We start from the raw sequence: 14,064 nt of genomic DNA, 5'->3' as shown, positions 1-14,064 counted from the left end.
GAAACAGTGAGGGGAAACACGCCCCAACCTCTCCTAAAAATTGCCACCCACTAGAAATCAGGGGTAAACATGAGCTTTGAAAGGACATTTCTAATTCAACCATCAATGCATAGGTAGACAGAGTTAGAGAAACAATGTCTCTGGGTCATATCCTTGGGTTCTAGATCATAGTGTTCTTTGTTTTTTCTTCCTGTATACCAAAATGTGGATTGCATTGTTCTGCCTCTCCTCCCTTCATGCTAGATAAATAGAATCTGTGAAACTATGTGCCAAAAATAAAATTGTTCTCCCTAGTTTCTGTCACAGCAACAGGAAAAAGCAGCAAATATAGCTAACGATCTAACATATTTGGTTTCCTTTATATCTCCTGAGGTTTTCATAAACACAGAACACTAAAGGTAACAAAATTCATAGCCACAAAGAGCTACACTGATTCTAGGTTAAAGTGTACACATTAATTTGAGGCAGGTAAGTTAGAAAAATTAAGAAAGGGTATACAAATATGTAGACACAGAAAAACTGGAAGAAATAAGCATATTGATGCCTGCTTTCCAGAACTTGGGAGACAGAAGAAGGAGAATCTCAAGTTTGAGCTACTTGTCTCAAAAACACACTATCAACAACAAAAATAGAAGTGATACAGCCTGTGGAATAAAGGCTCACCTTAAGTCCTGTCTTCTGAGGATGTACATGCTATTCTCATACTAAAGAGATAAACCGCCAGTTCATTTCCATAGCTGAACAAAAGAACTTGGCAAATTCAACAGTATAGCCTACCAAAATAAGCCAACAAATTATTGAAACTTTCTTAATAAGGAAGCAAGTTCTTCTCAATAAAATGCTCAATATATTTTTGTTCATTTGTTTGCTTTCATTTTTTGAAAAACAGTATTTTTCCCATATAATATATCCTTATTACAGTTTCTCCTTCCTCTAATTCAAGATGCTCCCCATCTCTACCCCCAGCCTGATGTATCTCTTTTCTGTCTTTCCTTAGATAAAAGACTTTCAAAAGATAATAATTAATATTAATATAATTAAAACAATACAAAAAATTAACACGTCAAAATGGGACAAAGAAACAGAGGGCATAGGACCCAAGAAAAGGCACAAGAAACAAACCAACTCATTTACACACTAAGGAATCCCAAAAAACACTAAACTAAAAACCATAATACATATACAAAAAGACCTGTGCAAAACCTGCACATGCTGTCTCAGTCTCTATGAATTCATATTTGGGTTGATCATGTTGATTTAGAAGGCTTTGTTCTCCTGGTGTTCTCATCCACTCTGACACACACACAGACACACACACACAGACACACACACACACACACACACACACACACACACACACACACACACACATATATATATATATATATATATATATATATATATATATATATATATATATAGCATGTTTTGTGCCACTATTGCCTAAAAACACTTTTCAGGCAAGACAGATTATAATGAAAGAGTTTGTGGCTGGTTTGATGTCTACATTTTCCCTTTAGTAGCCTGAAAACTACCTTCCTGTAGCAAAGATGTCCCTAGGTGTATAGGTTTATGTCCGGGTCTTCAATTCGATTTCATTGGTAAAGGTGTCTACTTTTACCAATGTCCAGTGTCATGTTGTTTTTATTGAGTGATACCTCCAGCAGTTCTTTTATTGTTCAGGATTGTTTTACCTAAGTTTTCAGTGTCTTCATAGGAAGTCAATTGTCCTTTCAAAATCTATGATCCCAAGAAATCTAGTTGCAGATTGCTAAACACAGTTGATATGGTGGGAAGTATAGACCATGTGTTAATGGGATATCAGAGGCCACTTGCAGTTAGGAATTGTGGACCAACTTCTAGGAGGAGTAAACCAACTGTGTGTGAACTCGAGTTTGGGATTAAATGTGAAAAAGCAGATTCTGGCCAGAAGAGGCAAGATGACTCAGCATCTGTGCCTTCCCCCTCCCCAGATCACACTTACCTGGTATGCAATTGTTTTTCCACTCTCAGAGCTTTGGGGACACTTGGTGGAAATGCAGAGGGCTGGTGTATTTTTGTCAATGCATGTGCACACTGGCAGCAAACCTCTGGTGTCAGAGGGCTTCCAAGTAGGCAGTAGTTCTGCTTGCCTGGCCAGAAGAGCTAGAAGATGATTCATCTAATTTCAACTTACTGAATGTGAATACCAAAAACACTATGGGAATTTAGTACATCCCAACAGGAGTCATGGTCTTTTGCCTGGTTGTTTTGTCCTGTCTTGTCTTACTTTGTGCTTAATGTTATTTTATAGTTTCTATGGTTTCGATTAATATATTTTCCCACTTTCCTTGCATTTTCTATTTTCCCCATCCCCCCTTTCTTAACCACTGAAAGATAAATAATTTTACCTTTAATAATTCTTGAATGCCTAAGTTATCTTTAATGTTTTCTACCTTTCTTAAAGAGTAGTAGATATTTCTAATAGTGTTTATTACAATTAGATGCTTAATTTTCTTGTCCGTTATTGTTTCCATATTCACTTGGCTTGTGCTCCACCAACCACAATGATTAAAACATGCTGAGAAGACAGCTCGCAAAATTCTGCAAGAAATATCCATCTTTAGGGGTGTGCAGATTATGTCATAGAAATGCAAGAAATACAAAAGTACAAAGCAATGTGATTCCTTCAAAGGTTAAAAGCCCCTTAACATCTGCAACAAAAAACTGAAATGTCTTAAATGTCACATAAAGATTCATTGCCCTAGTTTTAAGGATCTGTGACATCAAAGATGAATCATATGAGAGATAAGTTAAGACAAGAAGCTTATTCAAGAGATTCGATGAGAAGTTCCAGAGACAGAAATTCTAGAAAGATGTGTGTGTATGTGTGTGTGTGTGTGTGTGAGAGAGAGAGAGAGAGAGAGGAAGAGAGAGAGAGAGAGGAAGAGAGAGAGAGAGAGAGAGAGAGAGAGAGAGAGAGAGAGAAATAGCAGAAATTCCCCAAACAGTAGTAAGCATAAACAATATACTAGTCTAGGCAAAAGAAAGGATATCAGAGATTGAGAAAAGGTTAGGAATTGCTGCATTCAGAAATTAATAAACAAAATAAGCAATCATTGCTTATTCAATACAACATAACAATAAGGTACAAAAAAGAACAAAAATAGAAACAAAGAGGTCAATATCCACATTTTTCAGATAATATTACTCCATGTATAATAAATTCAACAAAAATATACTCATTCTGACAACATTTGCAACATACAATGTCAACATAAAAATCACTGAATACCCTATAAACCAATGATAAACATAGGCAAAGCTAATTCAAGAAATAATCTCTTTTTCAAAATTGCTTCAATAAAATGAAAAGAAATAAAATCTCTAACTAAAAGCTCTTTCAAAGATGTTAAAGAGTTTTAAGATATCAGATATAAAACAATGAAAAAAAACTTGTAGAAATGCAGCACTGACAGCCTCTCAAGTTCACAACTTCCCAAAATAAATTGCTAAAATAATCATATTATCTGTGGTTTCAGTTGGGTCTTCATCAAAACTCCAATGACATCTTTATACATAAAAAAAACAAAAAAACCCACTGTAATTTTGAAAGTCATTCATTAAAAATCTCTGAATATGGGGTTGGAGATTTAGCTCAGTGGTAGAGCGCTTGCCTAGCAAGCACAAGGCCCTGGGTTCGGTCCCCAGCTCCGAAAAAAAGAAAAAAGAAAAAAAATCTCTGAATATTAAATACTACCAGAAGCAGAAAGAGAATTGCTGGATGTACCACAGTATCTGACTTCGAGCTCTGCTGCGGAACTGTAGGAGCAAGCATGGCATGCTACGGGCAACAACAGAAGAGAAATCACACAGTCATGGCCATCTGATTTTTTTCAAACATGTCAAAAGCATATGCTGGAAAAGAACCAGCCTTTTTACAAGTAGTGCTAGGAAAACTGGTTATTTATATGTAGAAGACTGAATCTAGGTCCCTATCTCTCATCCTGCTAAAAAAAAATCAAATTTGATTAAAGAACCCAATAGAATACCTAAAACATTGGACATAGGAGAAACCCTATAGAATAGAAGTGCAGACAATGAAATTTAGGTGGTACTCTGATCTCTCAGGAAGTAATAGCACAAATTCATAAATAAGAATTCAATCTTCTTTTTTCACTCTTCTGTGTATATGGATGTTTGCTCTGCATGTATGTCTGTGCGCCTAAAGCATGTAAGGCCCTCAGAGGCAAGAAGAAGGAGATAAATCCGACTTGACTGGAGTTACAGATGATTGTGGAAGGTTTTGTGGGTGCTGGGTATTGAACCTGTGTCTTCTAGGATAGTAACAAGTGATTTTGACCAGTGAGGCACCATTCCAGCTTGGATTGCCTTAATATTAAAAACCTTGAACAGTAGAAGAATTAATCCGTACAATAAAGACACCAAACAAAATAGAAGAAAAACCTTGCTATTTGTCTAGTAGGGTTAATAACATCCAGAGGTTGTAAAGAACTCGGGAGATGAAATTACTAAAATTTAGAACAAAGAATGCAATACTAAGTGGACAAAGGAACTGAGCAGATACTTTCCAAATGAAGAGCAAATAGCAAGAAAAATCCAGTATCTTCGGCTTCAATGAACTTAAAATTAAGAATGAATCCAAGTCACCAGATTAGCATGACAGTCTCTAAAATGAAAATGCCTTTGGTCCAGAGTATGGGTTGTCTTTATAGTGGTGGTAGAAAGCAAACTGGTCTACCAGCCATGAAAATCAGCATGAAGGTTCCTCAAAAATATAAAAATAAAACTACTATATAACCCAGTGAGCCACTGGGTATTTGATGAAAAAGAAATCAAATGAGCTTGTTTTGAAGACACTTGCATACTTCTGTTAAGCTCTGGACTATTCACAGTAGCCACATTATTGAGTTAGTGTAACTGCCCTCAGCAAACTGATAGATAAAGAAATCATAGAATCAACCCAAGATGGAGTTTTATTTTGCCATAAAACCAAGTGAAATTATTTAATTTAAAGGAAAACTAATTGTACTGAAGTTAATCAGGAGAACAGGAATTTCTTGCCAGATCAAATATTACATGTATTCTCTCATGTCAGAGTTAGAAGTGGAAGGATGAAAACAATAAAGAACTATTAGGAGAATGGAGCAGTTGCTAGCTCTTCTAGAGGACCCGGGTCCTGACACTCTATTCTCAGAGCATTCTATGCATTCTTCTGGCCTCCAAGAGCCCTATGCTCACACAGTGCACACATACGAGTTGGTAAAACACGGGTACATGCTCAAACATTTTTGATAGGAAATATTAGAGACGTTGAAGAGGAAAAAGATGAAAAAGTGATCAAAGGTAAATATGATTAGAACACATTGTGCACATTGTCTAAATGTTATAATGATGCATATTAATTTGTATAACTAACATTTCCTAGTATTTCCTATATTGAATATGTATCCAATATTATGTGTATATTCCACATGTATGCATATATATATGCATATATATATATTCACACACACACATGAACCATATAAATGGATAGCTTGTCTGGATATGTATATACCATATTAAACCACTAGAGGCCAGCATAGCACTTAGACTAAATACATTTTTTTGTTTTTTGTTTTTTGTTTTTTCTATTCTTTTCTTTAAGTCTTGTTGTCAGTCAAACTGTAAAAGTAGCTATTTAAATTTTCAGTCTTCTATTCCCAAGTTGAAAAAAAGTTGCCTCTTGGAGAAACTCAACTCTGTCTAGTCCTTTCCCACTTGTAATCTTATGCTTTGCCTTACATTGGTTATGACAAGACACAAACGCCTGTTCATGTTGCACTGCTAGAAACCTGTTTGTTTTCTAATGAGACAGAAAGAGACAGTAGATGTGGGTTTCATGGTAGGTTTGGAGAAACTTGGAGAGGTAAAGGGGTTGGGAATTATAATCAGGATATATTATATGAGAAAAAACTACTTTCAATAAAAAATACTTTCTAAACAAAGATTTGATTCATAGTGTAGAAGTCACTAGAGGAAAGAAAATAAGTTTATATTTAAGATAATGGTGGTGTCAATATAATTGTTATAAAAAGAAAATCTAACAACAGTATAGAGGTAAATCAAAAGAATTTTAATATTTAACATTGACCAAACTCACGTTGTGTCCCGGAATTTTACAAAAACTTTCGTGAATTAAGATTTTTAATGTGCAAAAAAACTGAGGGATGAGATACATAGGCAACCTTGGCTCTGATGGGAATCTCGGCAATGAAATGGAGTGGGCAGTACAGCACAAAACTGATTTTTAAGCCAAGGTTGCATTCTCTAGTGATCAATAGAGAACCTGGCAGTGCGACACAGAGGGGAGATAAAGACACCTCACACCAAGACCATAGGTAGAAGAGGTGGGAAGGGAAATTGAAAAGACACTAAGCTTAGATCAAGAGGACATTGCCACACATTGTAAACAGACCCAACAGGACAGACAGGCTGAATTAACTCTGAGAAGGTCAGCTTATTATAGGCCACGTTAATAGATACATATTCCATTGACTAAAGTAAACATAAGAGGGAATATGGCCCAGGAAGGTGAGAAATAATGCGATCGCTTATGTTCTAGTAATTAGTTGTGTTTTATTAGCATTTAAAAACAGAGGAAAGAAATGGAGGAAGATTCTACTTTGATTTGAGTAGGAAATGCACGGGATTCCCACAAATGCATAGTCATTTTAGGAATATTTACTGACTGGCGACTATATGCTAGACACTGACTTTCGTTGTGGAGAGACAGATTGACAATCAAAATCCATCTTGAGGAATAAACAAATATCAGAGTTGACAAGACATGATAAAACTCCTTTGCAAATACATAAAGCGCAGAGAAGAGTCAGCTGGGAATACTGGGCCAGATAAATTATTAATCATTAGCTTTGTTCCCAGCTGTGGTGACTCTTGTCAGCCAGTGTCCTATGGCAGCACCTGTGCTGCTTAATGAGTTGTCATGAGGGTCATTACAAATGTTCTAGACATCACTGTGATGTTTTGTTTATCTCAGTGTACTTAATATATTACCTTTTCTGCATGCGTTAAACATGGAAAGATTTGAAATGATTTTCAAAGGTTCTCCAGCCTTTGTCATAAACCCTGTCCATCACTTCATTTTCCTCATCTCTCTGCCCATTTCATCATTAAATATCAAAGAAAATTCTAACATCTTAAGTTTCACTTCATATATATAAATCAATACTTAATATAGATTTAAATTTCTTAACCTAACATTTTTATTGATTATCTGGGAGCTACGCATCATACACACCAATCACACTCACTTCCCAGTCCTTTTTGGTCCACTTCCTTACCCTTGTGACACCACCCCACCCAGAAAAGTAGAAATAAAAATAAGAATCAAGAAAAACAAATCCAGTTTGGGTTCTCTTTATACTCACTGGGGCGAAGCCAAACTCTCCATGGCCTGCCCCTTAAATAGAAACTGAGTCCTTTCCCTCCCACACTTACTCCAAAAGGTCATCAGTTATGTAGATCCACTCTTAAGCATTCCCCATTACACTTTTTAAGAGTTCTGTTCTGGAGGATGGAGAGATGACTCTGTGGTTAAGAGCACTGAGTGCTCTTCCTGAGGTCCTGACTTCAGTTCCCAGCAACCACATGGTGGCTCACAACCACCTGTAATTGGATCTGATGTCCACTTCCGGTGGGTTCTGACAGCAACAGTATACTCACATATATTAAACAAACAAACAAATAAATAAATCTTTTTTTTTAAAGTTCTATTGTGATCTGGCTTCTGGTTGAGACTATTACTTTTGGTGGCACAGGAAGCTGAGGTAGCACTAGTGGTTGTTACTGAAGCCTCTGTCTCTCGCTCTCAGCTGTGCATCTGCGGCCATCTATATCACAGCAACAGCAGCCTTGCTCTTCACAGTCTGCAGGAGCATGGATCATTGGCCTCAGCACGGTTTCTGTCAGCAGCACCAATCATTAACAGCACTCCTGATTGTGTGAGGATCATGAACCCACCAGAAAAGGAAGTCCATCAGAGGCAGCCCAGACCATAGCCATCAGCTTGGTCTTGGCTAGAAGCACAGAACACTCAGATCAACATGGCACACAGATGGCAACATAGCTTCAGAGGGGAGCCTAGATAATAGCACGGGCCACAGACAACATGGATCCTGTCTGAAGTTGGACAAAAGACCCAGACATTGCACTCTGCAGCAATATAGGCCATTGCCTCAGGTGACAGCACTGCCCATCTATATCAATATGACGCCCTGCAGGAGCAGAGTCCAAGAATATCCATGTGACTTCAGGCTGAAGCAGAGATTCTGGACATTTGCATGGCTCTCTGTGGTAACAGGAGTCACAGGCATGAATGCTGTCAGCAATTCCAAGGTAGTGGCTTCTGTCACCCAATTTGAAGTTTTAAAATGTCATGTGAGCAGCAATTGATCTTAAAAGCACCATATTTTCTTCAATTGAGAATTCTTTGCTTAGCTCTGTACCTAAAGAGATGTTCAACATCTTCAGGGAACAACCCTGAGATTCCACCTCACACCAGTCAGAATGACTAAGATCAAAACAAAGCTGACAGCAGATGATGGTGAGGATGTAGAGAAAAAATACTCTCTCCCATTGCTGGTGGAATTGCAAGCTGGTACAACCACTCTGGAAATCAGTCTGGCTGTTCCTCAGAAAATTGGAGTGGAGTACTACTTAGCTATTAAAAACAATGAAATTCTTTGTTATTTTTTACTTTTTAATGTATCTGAGTACACTGTAGCTGTGTTCAGACACAACAGAAGAGAGCATCAGATCCCATTATAGTTATGAGCTGCTATGTGTTTGCTGGGAATTGAACTCAGGACCTCTGGAAGAGCAGTCAGTGCTCTTAACCACTGAGCCATCTCTCCAGTCCCCTAACAATGAAATTCTTAGGCAAATGGATGGAACTAGAAAATATCATCCTGAGTGAAGTAACCCAGTAAGAAAAGAACACACATGGTTTGCACTCACTGATAAGTGGATATTAGCCCAAAAGCTTGGAATACTCAAGAAACAATTCACAAACCACATGAAGCTCAAGAAGAAGGAAGACCAAAGTGTGAATGCTTCAGTCCTTCTTAGAGGGGGAAATAAAAATACTCAAGGGAGAAAATATGGAGACAAAGTGTGGAGCAGAAACTGAAGGAAAAGCCATCCAGAGACTGCCCTACCTGAACCCAACTGGAATTTCTCAATGTTACTCTTACATATAGGCTCAAGAACTATGTAGAAGAGGGGGATGAAAAAGCCTGATGTCCAGGAAGTCTACTTTAAGTCTTCTATATATGGCAGGCTGAAATGATGAATTTTTAACAATAAGGCTGCCTAAACAAGACCTGAACAATGACAACACCGAATGGCTTTCAAACATGAATGGCTGGAATCATACAAGGCCCCCACCTCTTGATGGAGACCTATAAGTCATTAATGCCTGCAGAGAGAAAGAGGAGCAGTCCTCTTCAAGACCAAGGTCCCTTAGGTTATTCAAAACCAACTGGAGAGTCATAAACATATAGTATAGATACATATGCATGCACATCATATACATGTACTTTACATACACATACCTATACATCATATACATGTACATGCATATGTATACACTTGTGCATACAGATACACATACACACATAAACATGTAAGTATACATATACATGAACAATAACGAATAACCTGGGCTGGTTTTGTGTGTGTGTGTGTGTGTGTGTGTGTGTGTGTGTGTGTGTGTGTGTGTAACAGTTGTAATCTATGAAGAAAAGATGAAAAGCTCATGTATTTGGGATGTACTAGCAAAGACATGAGAGGTGTTGGTGTGGGGACAGAGGGGGGGTTGAAATGCTTTAAATAAAGCATCGATATAGGAAATTCTCAAAGAACGTTTAAATGAGGTAACCGGCAATACATAAGAAAGTAAATTTCGCAATTACAGTGACAAATTATCTTTCTGTTTCTAAAGCTACCTTCGGGAAGTAACTTGGACAGTGTTCATTTTCCTCACTTGAACATTTATTTTATAGTTGCAGGATTTTAGAATATTACCAAATCAAACAGTGGGACAGTCATTACTGAGCATGAATGAGTCTGTACTTAAACACAAGAACAATCAATCTCCTGCTGCTTCCCAGCGCACAGGCAGCAGTGGACCATCAGAGGATCTAGCTTTCAGCTCCCACTTGCATATTTTCCCCCAGAATCATAAGGAAAATCATTGCTTCTTAACTATCAACTTCTCTTGCTAAAAGAACCTTTTTCTAAACAACTCTTGGTATAAAGGTTTTCAGGATTTTTTTATGTTCCTTTTTCTTTTATTGGGTTTTTTATTTAGATTTTAAATGTTATCATCCCATCCCCCTCTCCCTGCTTCTATGAATATGCTGCCTCACCCACCCACTCCCTCCTGCCTCCCCACCCTGGCATTACCCTACACTGGGGCTTCAAACCCTCATAGGACCAAGGGCCTCTCCTCCCACTGATGTCCAACAAGGTTATCTTCTGCTACATATGTGGTTGGAGCCATAGATCCATCCCTGTGTACTCTTGGGATGGTTGTTTAGTCCCTGGGAGCTCTGGGGAGTCTGGTAGGTTGATATTGTTGTTGTTCTCATGGGGTTGCAAACCCCTTCAGCTCCTTCAGTCCTTTCTCTAACTCCTCCAATGGGGACCCAGTTCTTAGTTCAATGGTTGTCTGCAAGCATCCACCTCTGTATTTGTCAGGCTCTGGCAGAGCCTCTGAGAAGACAGCTATATCAGGCTCCTGTCAGCATGCACTTCTGGTCATTCGCAATATGGTCTGGGTTTGGTGTTTGTGTATGGGATAGATCCGCCAGATGGGACAGACTCTGGATGGTCTTTCCTTCAGTCTCTGCTCTACACTTTGTCTCCATATTTCCTCCTGTGACTATTTTTGTTCCCCATTCTTAGACAATCTGAAGCATCCACACTTTGGTCATCCTTTTTCTTGAACTTCATGTGGTCTATGTATTGTATCTTGGGTATTCTGAGCTTCTGGGCTAATATCCACTATCAGGGTTTGCATACCATGTGTGTTCTTTTGTCAGAGGGTTGCCTCACTCAGGATGATAATTTTTTCCATCCATTTGTAAGTCAAAACAACTCTGAAATGCCACCTCATACCAGTGAGAATGGCTAAGATCAAAAACTCAGATGACAGCAGATGCTGGTGAGGATTTGGAGAAAGAGAAACACTCCTCCATTATTGCTGGGATTGCAAACTGGTACAACACTCTGGAAATCAGTCTGGAGGTTCCTCAGAATATTGGGCATAGTCCTACCTGAGGACCCAGCTTTACCACTCCTGGGCATATACCCGAAAGATGCTCCAACATATAACAAAGACACGTGCTCCACTATGTTCATAGCAGCCTTATTTATAATAGCCAGAAGCTGGAAAGAACCCAGATGCCCTTCAACTGAGGAATGAACACAGAAAATGTGGTACATCTATACAATGGAGTACTACTCAGCTATCAAAAACAATGACTTCATGAAATTCTTAAAAGTACCTTTTAATGTGTGATGCAAAATACTCTAGTGGCTTGTGGAAAGGATACCACACCAGCAAATCCATTCGGATCTTTTTATATTTTCATTAGGTAGCATGAAGTTCTAAAGAACCAAGATGGTGGCAGAGTGTCTATTGTCTGTGTCATGGACAATTAATTCTCCTTCCTTTCTTTCTTTTCCTTTGAGCCAACCAAGCAGAACCCCTACCACCCACCTGGCACATGCTTAGAAATAGCTCCCTAGTAGGAGCTCCCAGGGAATCTCCCCACAAGCCACTTGTTATTCCTGTTTTGTTGCCGGGTACACATTTGAAGAAATGTTGCTTCCTACATTGTAAAACATCCAGATATTTTAGCTTGGTTTTCTTGACTTCAGGTTAGCTTGTAACAGCATCTCTCCCCACAAATTCTATACCCTAGTCAATAAACTCGCCCTTTCCTGTGTTTCTTCCAACCCTGGTTGTCAGTATATCCACAGCATGACTTCAGATGGCAGAAGTAGATGATACGGGCTCACTTTACTTTAAAAACTAGGCTCATAAAAGATGTTAAAAGAAAAAGAAAAACTGAAGAAATCAGAATTCTTGAATGTTCAGAGCACAGATGACTGGAATAGTGGTGCTTTAGGTGGAGTATGATTGTGTACTCCTCCTCCTCTCCCCTGTTCTGTGTGAGTGTGTGTGTGTGTGTGTGTGTGTGTGTGTGTGTGTGTGTGTGTGTGTCGAAGCCTCCTATCCCTTGGGTGGCACTGCTGTAAGATGCTGTGACGCTTTCGCAGCTGAGCTTTATGAGCCGTCTTTGGACTTTGTAGCTGAGATGACTGTGGAAACTGCCTGTTCTTATTTATTGGTTCATGAGGTATTTATTCTGCCATCTACTCCCACTACGCTGTGCCAATCCCAAAGCAAAAAAGACACTTGGTCTTGAACTAGATCCTTCAAATGAATGATCAATCATCTCACGACTTTAGTCCGCACTAGTGTTCAATGGTTGTTTGTGAACCTGAAGGATAGTAGTTAGCATTCCGAATCTGCTGATTTCCCCATATTTCATTTGTTAATGAAAATACCAGCCTGTCCATCTGATGTCTGGACAGGCTTAACTCAAATACTAGTTAAATTCAAGTCAACCTGAACTGTTAATTCAAATAGATCACTGACCTAGTAATGGTTCTAGGATAATAATTAACAAGAAACTTTTTTCAATAGTGTAAGCGAACAAAATTTCCAAAATATTACTAAGAGCTATATAAATAAAATGTTTATCTGGTTAACATATGGTTTTATTTACAATAGTCTTTCATTCTTGAATAATTGCATTCAATACTCATTTTGAAGTTGGTATGAAGCCATGACAAAGAGGGCTAAGTATTTGGCAACACAAAGCCACACAATTTATCAATATTTGGTAAAGCACAAACAGCATTTATAAAGACCAGATGGTCTTTGCAACATGAAATTTTAACTAATGGATATCATTTGTATATGAATTATAGAGTGAGAAATTGGAGTATAATCAACTCTAATTTTAGGAGAAAGAGACAATTTTCTTATCCCCTTTCTGGTCATGAAGTGCAAGATTATGTAACTGTCATGTACCTTTATGTGAGTGTACAAAAATATACCATAACAACTACCATAAAATGCAGATGGTAAAGTATTTATAGATATTAAAATATTTGAGTTCTTTCTTTTCTATATTATGAACTTGAGGTTAAGAAAACTGATACGACAGAATTGTACAACTGCAGGTCTGTCTTCCTCTGTGAACTTCCACCTTGAAAAGAGTATTTCCTCAAACTATCACAGTCTCTGTGAGTTTATATATTTATCTGCCCTGTTGTGTCTGAAAAAACTTTTCTTAGTGCCATGAGTTCCCTTGCCTCCACTTCTGCATAGTTCCCTGAGTCCTGTGAAGACACCCATTTATAACTAAGTGTTCCAAAGTCTCTCGGTCTCTGCACATTGTCCAGTTGGGGTCTCTGTTTTAATCTACCTCAGAAGAAGCTTCTCTGGTGATGGCTAAAATCGACACTGATCTGTGAGTATAGCAGAATGTCATTAGCAGTCATTTTATTGCTATGTTCCTTTAGGAGGCCAGTAGTATTTGGGTTTTGTTTTGTTTTGTTTTGTTGTAGGTCCCTGGCCTATCTAGTCTCAAAGCATTAGCCACTTTAGTGGTGTTAGCTAAGGCTTCAATCTTAGGAAGTGGGCCTTAAATCTAATTTAAAGTGTTTTGTTTCTCCCATGATGTTTGTGCCATGGTCATATCAGTGGGCACATTTTATAGGAAGATCAACTTTTATTACCCACAGTGCTTGTAGCTAGGAGATATTCATTATTACTGTCTCTTCGGTAGCAGGCAGAGTACCTTTGAGCACGTAAACGTTACCCAGCATAGTAATTGAGACTCTAGTTGAGAACCAGTTCAATTTCCTACTGTTCAGTGACATAAGCAAGTGCTGGCAAAGATTCTGGCAAAGGGGAGCATG

This window comes from Rattus norvegicus, chromosome 2 (assembly GCF_021556685.1).
Source record: "Rattus norvegicus strain SHRSP/BbbUtx chromosome 2, alternate assembly SHRSP_T2T, whole genome shotgun sequence".
NCBI lineage: Eukaryota > Metazoa > Chordata > Mammalia > Rodentia > Muridae > Rattus > Rattus norvegicus.
This window is presented reverse-complemented; position numbering follows the sequence as displayed.